Source organism: Schistocerca americana, chromosome 1, assembly GCF_021461395.2.
Source record: "Schistocerca americana isolate TAMUIC-IGC-003095 chromosome 1, iqSchAmer2.1, whole genome shotgun sequence".
Lineage (NCBI taxonomy): Eukaryota > Metazoa > Arthropoda > Insecta > Orthoptera > Acrididae > Schistocerca > Schistocerca americana.
The window spans coordinates 979,214,590-979,228,226 of NC_060119.1; the positions used below are offsets into that span (position 1 = coordinate 979,214,590).

General features: G+C 38.5%; 1 pseudogene; it reads left to right on the forward strand.

The window, feature by feature from the left end:
- Positions 1-12,935: 12,935 nt before the first annotated feature.
- On the forward strand, positions 12,936-13,053 carry LOC124560646 (annotated as a pseudogene).
- The last annotated feature ends 584 nt before the right edge of the window (positions 13,054-13,637 follow it).

The following is a 13,637-nucleotide window of genomic DNA, read 5'->3' on the forward strand; positions in this document are numbered from 1 at the left end:
TGCATCAATTCATTGCAGATCCTCCTGCATTTCAGTACAATTTTCCATTGTTACAACCTCTCGATATACTACAGCATCATCCGCAAAAAGCCTCAGTGAACTTCCGATGTTATCCACAAGGTCATTTATGTATACTGTGAATAGCAACAGTCCTACGACACTCCCCTGCGGCACACCTGAAATCACTCTTACTTTGGAAGACTTCCCTCCATTGAGAATGACATGCTGCGTTCTGTTATCTAGGAACTCTTCAATCCAATCACACAGTTGGTCTGATAGTCCATATGCTCTTACTTTGTTCATTAAATGACTGTGGGGAACTGTATTGAATGCCTTGCAGAAGTCAAGAAACACGGCATCTACCTGGGGACCCGTGTCTATGGCCCACTGAGTCCTGTGGACGAATAGCACGAGCTGGGTTTCACACGATCGTCATTTTCGAAACCCATGCTGATTCCAACAGAGTAGATTTCTAGTCTCCAGAAAAGTCATTATACTCGAACATAATGTGTGTTCCAAAATTCTACAACTGATCGATGTTAGAGATATAAGTCTATAGTTATGCACATCTGTTCGACGTCCCTTCTTGAAAACGGAGATGACCTGTGCCATTTTCCAATCTTTTGGAACGCTACGCTCTTCTAGAGACCTACAGTACACCGCTGTAAGAAGGGGGCCAAGTTCCTTCTCGTACTCTGTGTAAAGTCAAACTGGTATCCCATCAGGTCCAGCGGCCTTTCCTCTTTTGAGCAATTTTAATTGTTTTTCTATCCCTCTGCCATCTATTTTGATATCTACCATTTTGTCATCTGTGCAACAGTCTAGAGAAGGAACTACAGTGCAATCTTCCTTTGTGAAACAGCTTTGAAAAAAGACACTTAGTATTTTGGCCTTTAGTCTGCCATCCTCTGTTTCAGTACCATTTGGTCACAGAGTGTCTGGACATATAGATAGTTGTTTTTCCCTCGCTCTGTTTGTGAGTGTAACAGGAACAAGTAGTGGTACAGGGTACCCTCTGCCATGCACCATGTGCAGTATGTATGTAGATGCAGATGTAGAATACACTGAAAGAAACAAAGTGTCAAAATTTTGGCTGCTAATGTGCACTGTAAATATCTTTTAAAAAATGTTAAAGTTACTTATTTCTGCCACACAAAGAACCACTTATAACAACGGTTTGTGCAGTGCTTTCTTTGTAGCGCTCATATCAGCAAATGAGCAGATGCAGCTGTGACAAGAGGGCGTAGCGCCACATAGTGTGAAGTCCAAAGTGCACACACATGAATTTTAAGCACTTAAACCATACCAAAAATGTCTCAAATCATTCACTTTTTGAATAACTTGTAGTTCATATTGACACTAAACTGTTACTGATGTGAGTAGCTGCGGAAAGAAAATTAAGGCAGTGTATGATGTTACATTGCAGATGATTTCCAACAATTGACCTTTAATTTTTTGACATTAAATATTTTATAATGATATTTGTAACACAGTTCTTATGATCATTTTTGAATAATGTTTTGCTAACAATGAAACAGTTCCCGGTTTATTCCCTATAATCATAAAAAAAATAGGAAGTGTCTTTTGGATGACGAAAATAAACATTTTCCTTGCACAAGGCACACCTGATAAAAGAAAATTTAATGCATTCAGGCACTTCCAGTAATTACTAGTTTGATTTGGACAAAATTGGGATTGAGTAAGAAATGGTCATGGGCATATTGTGCTGCATACCAGGCACACTTGATCAAATCCATAATGTGTAGCGATGCAAACTGACAAAGCAGAAATGACTGAATGTTAACAATACTATTCTGCCGAAAAACCTGAAGTGACAAAAGAGCTAATGGAAATTATATTGTCTGACAATTTCCTGAAAAAATGCTTTAGACAATTGAAAAGTTTTTTAGGGAGAGTATGACTCACAATACTAGTTATGGGTGGAATCTGAAGTGTATTTAGTCTTTTTGACATCCTTCTAAAGATAGAGGTGTCGTTATGTCCAGGCCAAGAGTCCAACAAAAGCAATGATATAAAGAAGTTTCGGATGTAAAACTGAAAATTATTCTCTCCTATTATTCCAGATTTTGCTATGTTGATTGCAAGATGTTTGCAAGTAAACGATCCTTTTTTTTAAATTTGTGATCATAATTTGGCTATTTGACTGAAGACATATATAAAGCTGCAGAAACAGTAATCCACAGATATTTATCACTGGCATTGTCGTATACGAATGTGTCACAGTATTCACCAACTGCACAAGTGACTCTGTTTTTTTTTTTTCTACTTGAAACGATAAAGTGCAGTTTGCATGAAACCTTACTGACTGGTTTTATATGCAGCTTTTTAGGGGATAGTAAGAAGCTTCATCTTCATGTCAGCTATGAATTTCTCTATAGTGCTACCTATTACTGACATCTCCTCTTCCACTTACTTGAAGTAAACTTTGTAATTTTGTAACTTCCTTTTCCATATAATTTCCTGAACCTGGAAACCAGTCATGTTCATCCCACTTACAATTCAGAGTGCCCTGTGTCGATGTCCTCAGTACCAATGCATTGACTCCCACAGGCAGCTACAAATCTTTCAAATAGCTTTTCTTTCATATTTATGTGAGTATTTTGGCGCATATTTTGTACTCCATGTAAATCTTTCATCCGTTTATACAATTCACATTCAGATTCTACAAAATGAAACTGGCTTTGCACAATGCTTATGTATAAGCATTTTCTTCCTTCTTTGTATAAACAAAAAATTTAGATCCTTTACTTTCTCACTGAAAGCTATTACTGTACATGTTTTCTTTGAGTTGTAAGGTACCCTATTTTTGTTCTGAACTTTAATTAGCACAACAATCATTGTTTGATACACAGTTCATGGAATCATCTGCGTTATTTCCTGTTTTCCATAATGTTTCCCAAATTTCTAATTAATTGCCGACATCTTTCAAATGAACATCCAAGTCATTAACTAATAAATAAAACATGTAGATCTTCAGGACAAGTAGGTAATTTTGATTGCATAACACATTCTTCATACAGGATGTTTCTGTAAGAGGTTGCAAAAATTTAACAGGACGTAGAGAATGCTCCACTGAACAATTTGAGGTAGGGAACCTAGAGTCAGAGAAGCCAGGATAGTCAGAGATAGTAGGAATAAAATCACATTCTGTCTACTTTTTTACTTACATTAGTTAACTGCAAATACCATCACTGACACAAAAAATGCACCAATTGTACTGTATCTTACAAAATGTGCTGAAACTACTGATGGCCATCAACCTCAATGCAAGCATGACATTGGCAAAAAAGGTCCTTATGCACCTGACAAATATCCCTGGTGTTTTTCGAATCACATCACAGGCAGCTACAATTCTGGCAACTAATTCCATCTCTGTATCGACTGGGGTCTCACGCACAAATGACTTTAGACACCCCCATAGGAAATAATCAAATGGATTCAGGTCAGGTGATATCGCAGACCATGGAATTGGACCTCCAATCCAGTAACCAAGAAATACTGTACTGGTACTTCTCCATTGTGTTGTACTGTACGTCTCTGAATAGCACTGAGTAATGAATGGGCCTGTCATTGATTCACAGCATGTTCTGTCATGGGACAATGAAAATATGATACACCAGAGCCACCTTATGGACAAGTAAAGTAAACAAAACACGCATCATGACTTCCTCATAATCAGGCTCGCCCTTCTTGTTTCCTTGCAGGAAATAAAGAATGTACAAATAAATAGTACATGTAAACTTGTACACATGTTAGTTGTAAATAAGCAGGAAAACAGTAATGCTAGACAAAGCAGTAGACAAGTTTATTTCCATATCTCCTTAAGCCGGCTTCTTCGATCCCAGGTTCTCTACCTCAAATTGTTCAGTGGAGAATTCTCTACGTTTCATTACATTTTTGAAGGCTCTTACATACACACCCTGTATTTCAGCTTTGCAAGTTTGAAAACATCAAGTAGATTCCACAATACTGTGAAATTCTGGGACCTGCACAAAGAAAGATGCTATCAGCAAATATATGCAAAGAAATCACAAAGAAAATTAATTCAAATTTATCTCTATTGTCATTGTTGCAGAGGCAACTGCTAATTATCAGGGATATTTAATGAGTGGCAAATTTGAGAGAATAGTAACTGTGAACAATTGTGTCAGAGCATGTATCAATGGATTCGGTGTATAAATTATGATCACATTGTGCTGTGTTATCTGTTTACGGAAGTGCCATCAACCAAGGATATGTGCCTGCCATGTTGCACATGTTCTGTCTGCTACAGCTACACATAGGTGTACATTTTTCAAACTGCACAGTGAGTTACAAACTTAGCATTTTCCAACATTTTTTAAAAATAATTGCAGTGTGTCTTAACTGCTAAAATTTTAACATTATGTTTCTTTCATTGCATTCTTCCTATATAAAAGATTTCAGGGCAGGCTTCAACTTGTTGGACTGGACAATCAATTTGTTAGTTGAATCAGGTTAGAAATAGGGGAAATAAACCATGGCATTATTTGAGAAACTGAAATACCAACAAAATAAGTTATCAATGTACTATAACCAATGAAGGGAAAATTTCATTCTGAAGAGAATAACCATGATAATGTGGAAAATTGTCATATTTCAAAAACGAAGAGTATTCTTGGACAAAGTGGATTAAAAGTGAAAAAAGAGGCAATTATAGAGAGAAAGAATAGAAATGTTGGTGAACAAAAAAGGAGTTACAAAAACTTAGATGAAGACACAAAAGGCAAAAAAGTGTAGACTGAAAGAACAGAAATGGTGAATAAAAGAAAAAGATACATCAACTTACGTGCAACCATGAGGGGGAGGGGTCAATGCTAAACAGCACTGTTATTAAGCCATGCCACCAATTTCACATCAAAAACGAAAGGAATAAATGCAAAGTTACACTAATTTCAGCATATCACAAAGACATATCAAACTGGCTTCACATACTTGCTGCACAGTCACACATTTGATTTATTTGGCAAAGAACTTCAACACAGACTTCAATACAGCATAGCATTTGGCAGCCTCTGAATGTGTTTCAGATACTTGTGTTTTGTTGTGATATTTATGCAAACAGGGAGTAACCATAATAATTTATCAAAGCCACTTTAAAATTAATATTTGTTATGGTTTACTAAATAAAATTCAGAGTGGTCCTCATTTTCAGGATGTGCAATGCACAACCACTGTACTAGAAGTAAAATAATTTCCATACAGGTTAAGCGACCCTATCGAAGATTCCAAATGAAGTTTTGTGTTCTGATGTAAAAGTCTTTAACAGATAACAGGCTGAAACTAGGCAGGAAACTGAAAATTCACCTATTCAGAAAGAAATAACACATTGTTAGCCTCTGCTTCTACAATTTACCAAAACATTTGAATTCAAGGATGTAAATTCCACATTACTCCAATGTTTGAATAAGCAGATCTTGATTTGGTGCTATATAGACAGCTGACAGTGATCTGAGTGAAGATACATAAATGCTTTGTTGGAAGTATTAGATAAAAACAGGGGCTGAGTAGTAGAACATGAGGATCAGTGGTGTCTTTCCCCCAACACAATGGGAGAGAGGTTGCTAACAGCAAAGTGGGCACAACTGAGCTTTATGTTTAACATATCCACATTCCGGTGGCATTTCAGTCTATTATCCCTTTGGATGTTTAGGAACTTTACACATGGAACTTCACCCAGTATGTGCCATTCATCTGTAAACCTGTTCCATTATTCTCCTAACTGTGTCTGATATGGATGTGTTTGGGCTATTCATTATTATAATAGTGTCATCAGCAAACATCATAGTTTTTTAATAGTCCCCCAATGTCCCAGGTAAATGATTTATTCAGGCCATAAGTATGAGTGGGGCAATCACCAAACCCTGTGGGACATGGTATTTGACATTTTCCCACTCCAAACTCCGAATTCCGTTCATTATTTTCCCACTCCAAACTCCTCATTCCTAAGTATCCCTAGTAGAACTTCATGATCTACACAATCAATGGTCTTGGCAAGGTTACAGAAAATGCGAACAGAGTGATTTTTCTTGTTTAACTCTACTGCAACTGCACTTTTAAGACCCTATATTGCTTTCTCAGTAGAGAAGCCATTATGGAAGCAAAACTGCATTGCTGTTAAAATGTCAGTCTTTTAGAGATAGTTCAACACTATGTTGAAGTGGCCTTCTGAAAAAAAATGAGTAACTGGGAAGTAGTGGTAAGGGGTCTAAATTTACAGGCTGCTAGTAATTAATATTTTTCTGTCCTCCATCAGTGAATACAATGGAAAGAACCCTAAGTGTATGGTACTATACCACACACTTTATAATGATAGTATGGATACAAAGTATTATTATTAATCTGTCAGCAGTTTAATGGTTCTGACGATTAAGACTACTTATTACTAATAATTAATATAATGTGAACACTTCAATAGCTGGCTGACAAAAAAGACTCACTCGTCTTTCAGTTTTATGTCAATGTGGCTTATTTCAGAAGCTTTATACATAGCTTTCAGCTCTCCCGATTCTATCAATAGCAGCCGTCCATCCTTTGTTCCGCAGATTACACAGTCAAATGTCAGCCAACAAACACATATTATAGGTATTGTGTCAGCTTTCTGATAACCAAACTGTCGCCATACTGTCTCTGTTACATTCAAGAGACGGAACAGGCCATTACCAACAATACATACAACAGATCCATCACTTGGGTTGCACACAACCTGCAAAGGAATGCTTTGCTTAAGACACATTTAATATAACACAAATCCACTAACATATAAATCAAAATATATTTAACTGTAGGACTGAAAGCTAAAAATGATTGGGGCATCTTATATTAATTTATTTACACAAATTTTTTATGCAGCCTCCATCTTTTTAATTGCACTATGTCCAGCACTCAAAAAGATCTTTTGTTTTCTGAAAGAAGAACTTTTGTTTGCTTACAGACCCATTTGTATCCAGGAAAAAGTGACAAGCTCAAAAAAAAGTATCTCTGAACTGTCAAAAAAAGATTTTTATCAAAAGAGACACAATTTGTATTGCAGGCAGAGTAATGGATAAGTTAGTTAGTTTCATGTTCCATGGATCATTTGTATGATAAACTGTAATAATGTGGAACACTTCTTTTACATTTATATCACAGATTAATTTGTAAATATGACTACATGCTGACTATTTCCATTTACAAGTAGTATTCCTTTTTCTTGGAAATGAAATTTACTTTGCCACCTTCAGACATTTTACATTACTGGATAAATGATATAAAACTTTGAGTGCAGCATTCTGGAGCCCTTTTGTTATAAAGACAACCTTAATGTGGAGTAATGAATATCATTTTTTCTCCTGGTATTGTAATTATGTACATCATTGTTCCTTTGGAACTGCAGTGGATTATTCACAACATGCTTCAGAAGCAAAAAATATACTGTGAGGCAGTAGTCAAAAGGAAATAATTGTTGGTGAGCAACACATATTATTCATCAAGGACATTTTTGAACAATGAAGGGTTACCTCACAACATTATTCTGTATGATACTGAATGAAAATATGCAAAATATGATTTGTCTCTCCCCACAATTTGCAGTGATCCTAAGCATAAATGTGGCTGAACTAAGTTGTTTCAATTTCCATCAATATGGAAACTTAAAAATTTTCATGTTTCCAGCCCATTTGCTTTTTTCTTCACCATGTGTTACACGTATCATTGGTGTCGTACACCAAGATGTGCAGAACTCGATATGTTGTGTCTTTTTGAAACTGAAAGTAAGACCACACACAGAACTGAGTCCATGCACAGAAAACCAGTCAATGAAGAATACTGTTTACCATTTCTTCTATTGTTGTTTGTATGCTTGGACTGATTACAAACTAGTGTCATCTGCAAAAATAACTAATTCTGCTTGTTATATATTAAATGGAAATTCATTTACGAATATGAGGAAGAACAGCAGACCTAAGATTGAGCGTGGGGGGGAGCATACGTGATCCCACTGCTGTCTGTGCTATGAAATATCATTTATGGGAGTAGAATTGTCTTCAGCAATGAGTCCTGCTGAGAACTGAGCCCCAATGACCAGCAAAGATATGTCTGGAGACTCCCCAGACAGCAGTGGAATACCAACCTGAACTGTTGCCTGCCATACAGACCAACAACCAGGAGTGATCGTTTGGGGTGCCATTTCTTTTCATAGCAGAACCCCTTGGGTTGTCATACATGGCACTCTTAGAGCACAGCGGTATGTTGGTGATATTTCACAACCTGTTTTGTTGCCATTCCTAGGATTACATTTCAGCAAGATAATGCCCACCTGCTCATGGAGAGAGTTTCTAATGTTTGTCAAAACCTACCCTGGCAAGCAAGGTGGACAGATATATACCCAGATGAGAATGTTTGGAGGATTATGGACAGGGCCCTCCAACCACTTCGGGGTTTTGATGATCTAACATGCACAATGGTCAGTGTTGGCATGATGTCTCGCAGTAGAACCCACCAACTCTGTCAATCAATAGAAAGCTGAATAACTGCTTGCATAAGGACCAGAGGTTGACCAATGCATTGTTGACTTGCTCAGTTTGTGAAACTCTTTCTCTTGAATAAATCTTTCAATTTTTCTGAAATTGTAATCATTTGTTTGTCTGTATATGTACATTACAACTACAAGTTTATGTCTTATTCAGATAATTCCTTCATTTTTCCTTGGAGTGTAAGTATATCCAAAACAATTGTTCTAAATTTCTGTTTAAAAGGGGAAGCCTCCAAAACCTCTCTGACAATCAATGCCAGTGGAATTACCCCCTCACTGGAAACAAAATTTTTGGGCATAAGACTTCAACAGGATTTTAAATGGCAGACACACATAACAAAAACAAATGCAACACTGAAGAAAGTATGCTACAGACTATGTTTAGTCGCACGTGAACCAAGCTTCCACACTGTTTGAATTGCATACTTTTCCCAGTTCCACATCATTCTACAGTACGGGATTATATTCTGGGATAGCACAACTGCTAGCTCAGTAAAAAAGTGGTATATGAGCAAGCATCATGCAGGACAAACAGTTTCCTGCAAGCCCGTCTATGAGAAGTCTTCGATACTCCTACTCCCCTGCATTTTTATTCTAGAAATTTGTAAAAATGTGAGAAAGTACTTAAAAGAGATAAATAAAAACTATAATGTAGATGAACATGTTAGCAGATAAAAAGACGTACTCAGTGTCCAGTTAGTAAGGACAACAGTCTTTAAAACCTCCAATACAAATAGTGATATACAAATGTACAATGGTCTACCAAATAAAAGTTATTTCCCTATTTTCACTGTTTCATAAATCCCTAAGTATGTTCTCATTAGATCTCTGCTTCCATTCAGTGGCAGAATTTTTAGACAATATGCAGCACAACAGACCTAATGTAAGAATATGCAAAAACCGCTGCTGCTAAAACAAGTTCATAAGCATGCATATTCAAATACTGAGATCTGCAAATAGGCAGAATATGGCACTGCAGTCAGCAATGCCTATATAAGACAAGTGTCTGGCGCAGTTATTAGATCGGTTACTGCTGCTACAACTGCAGGTAAGCAGGTTATCAAGATTCAAGTGAGCTTGAACATAGTGTTATAGTTGGCGCATGAGTGATGGGACACAGCATTTCTGAGGTAGTGATGAAATGGGGATTTTCCTGTATTACCATTTCAGGAGTGTACTATGAATATCAGGAATCCGGTAAAACATCAAATCTCCGACATTGCTGCAGCCGGAAAAAGATCCTGCAAGAACGGGACCAGCGACGACTGAAGAGAATTGTTGGACATGGCATTAGTGCAACCCTTCCGCAAATTGCTGCGGATTTCAATGCTGAGCCATCAACAAGTGTCAGCATGCGAACCACTCCATGAAACACCATTGATATGGGCTTTTAGAGCCAAAGGCCCACTCATGTATCTGCGATGACTGCATGACACAAATCTTTATGCCTTGCCTGTCAACACTGACATTCAACTGTTGATGACTGGAAACATGTTGCCTAGTTGGACGAGTTTTGTTTCATATTGTATCAAGCAGATGGATGTGTACAAGTATGGAGACAACCTCATGAATCCATGGACCCTGCATATCAGCAGTGGACTGTTCAAGATGGTGGAGGCTCTGTAATGGTTTGGGGCATGTGCAGTTGAAGTGATATGGGACCCCTGATACCTACATCCACTCATGTCCATTGTCCATTCCAGCGGACTTGGGCAATTCCAGTAGAACAATATGACACTCCATACGTCTAGAATTACTGCAGAGTGGTTCCAGGAACACTCTTCTGAATTTAAACACTTCCTCTGGCCACCAAACTCCCCAGACATGAACATGACTGAGCTTATCTGGGATGCCCTGCAATTTTGCTATTCACAAGAGACCTCCCCCCCCCCCCCCCCCCCCCACACACACACACACACACTCTTACAGATTTATGGACAGCACTGCAGGATTCATGGTGTAAATTTCCTCCGGCACTACTTCAGAAATTAATTGACTCCTTGCCATGTCGTGTTACGGCACTTCTGCGTGCTCGCAGAGACCCTAACAATATTAGACAGGTGTACCGGTTTCTTTGGGTCTTCAGTATATATTTGTGTGTGTGTGTGTGTGGGGGGGGGGATGAGGGTGGGGGTGGGGGGGGGGGGGGTGTGACTGTACGCCCCACGCACAAATGCCATCCCACAATCTGTAGAGATTTACTGGATGAATAAAGAATAATTATAATATGGTGTTTATCCACCCACATTGGAAAATTAATTGTTGTTGTTGTTGTTGTGGTCTTCAGTCTAGAGACTAGTTTTATGCAGCTCTCCATGCTACTCTATCCCGTGCAAGTTTCTTTATCTTTGAGTAACTATTGCAACCTAAATCGTCATGTATCTACTTACTGTATTCATCTCTTGGTCTCCCTCTATGATTTTTATGCTCCAAACTTCCCTCCAATACTAAATTGGTGACCCCATGGTGCCTAAGAACACGTCCTACCAAACGATCCCTTCTTCTAGTCAAGTAGTGCCACAAATCCCTCTTCTCCCCAGTTCTATTCAGTACCTCCTCATTAGTTATGTGATCTACCCATCTAATCTTCAGCATTCTTCTGTAGCAGCACATTTCTATACAGTTTATCATCCATGTTTTACTTCCATACACAGCTACACTCCATACAAATACATTCATAAAAGACTTCCTGACATTTAAATCTATGTCATAAATGTTAACAAATTTCTCTTCTTCAGAAACACTTTCCTTGCCATTGCCAGTCTCCATTTTATATCCTCTCTATTTTGACCATCATCAGTTATTTTGCTCCTCAAACAGCGAAACTCATCTACTACTTTAAGAGTCTCATTTCATAATCTAATTCCCTCAGCATCACCTGATTTAATTTGACTACATTCCATTATCATCATTTTGATTTTGTTGATGTTCTTCTCACGCCCTCCTTTCAAATCACTGTCCATTTGATTCAACTGCTCTTCCAGGTCCTTTGCTGTCTCTGTCAGGATTACAATGTCACCGGGAAACCTCAAAGTTTTTATTTCTTCTCCATGGATTTTAATTCCTACTCCATTTTTTTTTGTTTCCTTCACTGCTTGCTTAATAAACAAATTGAGTAACATCGGGGAGAGGCTACAACCCTGTCTCACTCCCTTCCCAACCACTGCTTCCCTTTCATGCCCCTCGACTCTTATAACTGCCATCTGGTTTCTGTACAAATTGTAAATAGTCTTTCACTCCATGTATTTTACCCCTGCCCCTTTAGAATTTGAAAGAGAGTATTCCAGTCAACATTGTCAAAAGCTTTCTTGAAGTCTACAAATGCTAGAAACGTAGGTTTGCCTTTCCTTAACCTTTCTTCTAAGATAAGTCATAAGGTCAGCATTCCCTCACGTGTTCCAGTATTTCTACAGAATCCAAACTGATCTTCTCCGAGGTCGGTTTCTACCAGTTTTTCCATTCATCTGTAAAGAATTCGCATTAGTATTTAGCAGTTGTGACTTATTAAACTGATTGTTCGGTAATTTTCACATCTGTCAACACCTGCTTTCTTTGGGATTGGAATTACTACATTCTTCTTGAAGTCTGAGGGCATTTCACCAGTCTTTGCATCTTGCTCACCAGATGGTAGACTTTTGGCATGGCTCCATCTCCCAAGGCTATCAGTAGTTGTGAAGGAATGTCGTCTACTCCTGGGGCCTTATTTCGACTTTGGTCTTTCAGTGCTCTGTCAAATTCTTCACGCAGCATCATATCTCCCATTTCATCTTCATTTACATCCTCTTCCATTTACATATTATTGCCCTCAAGTACATGGCCCTTGTATAGACCCTCTGTATACTCCTTCCACCTTTTTGCTTTCCCTTCTTCACTTAGAACTGGGTTTCCATCTGAGCTCTTGATATTTGTACAAGTGGTTCTCGTTCTCCAAAGGTCTCTTTAATTTTCCTATAGGCAGTATCTACCTTACCCCCAGTAGTACATGCCTCTACGTCCTTACATTTGTCCTCTAGCAATGCTTGCTTAGCCATTTTGCATTTCCTGTTGATCTCATTTTTGAGACATTTGTATTCCTTTTTGCCTGCTTCATTTACTTCGTTTTAATATTTTCTCCTTTCATCAATTAAATTCAATATCTCCTCTGTTGCCCAATGATTTCTTCTACTCTAATAAGGATTTCTACTAGGCTATAAAGTTTTCATCTTCATGTGTCAACTGTAAAAATACGGAACGCATGATTGTTGTTGAAGAAAGAAGAGTGGGAATAGCTTGTGATTTTAAATTACTTTGTAATTTGTGTGGCTATGAATTTTCATTTTCCTCCTCCAAAAAACTGACACTGGTACCTCAGAAAGCAATTTTAGGTTAGCATATGCTCTGAGATGGCAACAACCTTGCCGCAGTGGATACACCGGTTTCCGTCAGATCACTGAAGTTAAGCGCTGTCGGGCATGGCTGGCACTTGGATGGATGACCATCCGGGCCGCCATGTGCTGTTGCCATTGTTCGGGGTGCACTCAGCCTCGTGATTCCAAGTGAGGAGCTACTCGACCGAATAGTGGCGGCTCCGGTCAAAGAAAACCATCGTAACGACCGGGAGAGCAGTGTGCTGACCACACGCCCCTCCTATCCGCATCCTCAACTGAGGATGACACGGTGGTCGGATGGTTCCGATGGGCCACTTGTGGCCTGATGACGGAGTGCTTTATATGCTCTGAGATGCCTTGGCCAGGGCAGGGAAGGAGGTAATTTATTGTGTGGTTTTCTGAACATGCCTCCACCTTGTGCAAGGTTTGGAAAAATAAATAAATAAATGTATGATGCTGTATGTGATACTGCCACAATTTCTATGAAGAAAGCAGTGGCGGAATTGTGGAAATAAACCAAAAAGAAATAGGTCCCGGGCAGAAATTCATGACAGTGAATCTCGTACAAATGTCACTGACCTGTGTGTGTCTGTAGATGGGACATGGATGAAAAGGGGTCACACATCTCTGTATGGAGTTGTATCTGTTACTGCTATTGACTCAGGTAAAGTTTTAGATGTAGAAATTATGTCTAAATACTGCCACCAGTGTGCAATAAG